Source organism: Danio aesculapii, chromosome 2, assembly GCF_903798145.1.
Source record: "Danio aesculapii chromosome 2, fDanAes4.1, whole genome shotgun sequence".
In the NCBI taxonomy this organism is placed as follows: Eukaryota; Metazoa; Chordata; class Actinopteri; order Cypriniformes; family Danionidae; genus Danio; species Danio aesculapii.
In genome coordinates, this window is record NC_079436.1 from 2,729,969 (window position 1) to 2,730,988 (window position 1,020).

The window sequence follows — 1,020 nt, forward strand, 5'->3', positions numbered from 1 at the left end:
TGATGTCATTTGTCATTATTTTTATGTCATATTTTACATCTCATCGCATGGACAAATGATCTCTCTGATCAAAACAAGTCACATTATTAATTATGCGAGTCTTAAAAGCCCTCACACACTCTCTAATGTGCTATTCACTTCAGTTCTGTTGTTTATGTTTGTTTTTGGTGCCGTTTTTTTCAGACAAACACACAAAAGAGCATTTATTCACTGTAATCCCTCGAGACCTCTGGCTAAAAGGCTGCTTTTTTCTCTAGCAGGCTTTTATGTCGACTAAAGCAGAGAACTGAAAACTGCGGCATCAATCTGGGGTATTAATAATCCCCATTGCCGTATATGTATATATACACTGGAGACCTCCAATGCACAAAGCCCACAGGCAGCAGCACGTTTTATTTATCTGCTCTGACAGGTTTACTAATCTAACTCTTTGGGTTTTTTTTATAGCATGTTTTCATCATATTAAACTGGTATTGACTTAAAGACCAAACCGCGGAGGACACTTCATGTGCTCTAAAGCCTGCCTACACAACAAATACTATAGTAATTCATACTATACAGTACTCAACATTTGAAGTGGATCAAAGTAAGTCTTTCAAAATTGTACTAAGACAAGAATGGGTGTTAAATATATATTGTACCATTTTGATAAAAGGATTGGATTCACTTAAAATGGTTAGTTCAGTTAAAACCAGTGTATTATTCTGCATATATAATATTATTTACAGCTTTTTGTTAAGTAAGGGATGTTCTCTGCTTCTTTTAGGCCATATGGAAGTTAAAATACATTGTACTATATGAGTAATAAATAAATTTACATGTATTTAAATGTTTTAAAACTAAGTATAAGATAATTGGCTATTCTTGAATGGGAGTATATTTTAAATAAATGTAAATAAATGTAAATATCTTATTATTGCAAATATTTTAATATATGCTTTACATGAGCTCAAATATTAGTGTACACTACCTGACAAAAGTCTTGTCGTTGATCCCAGCTGTAAGAGCAAAAACTAATAG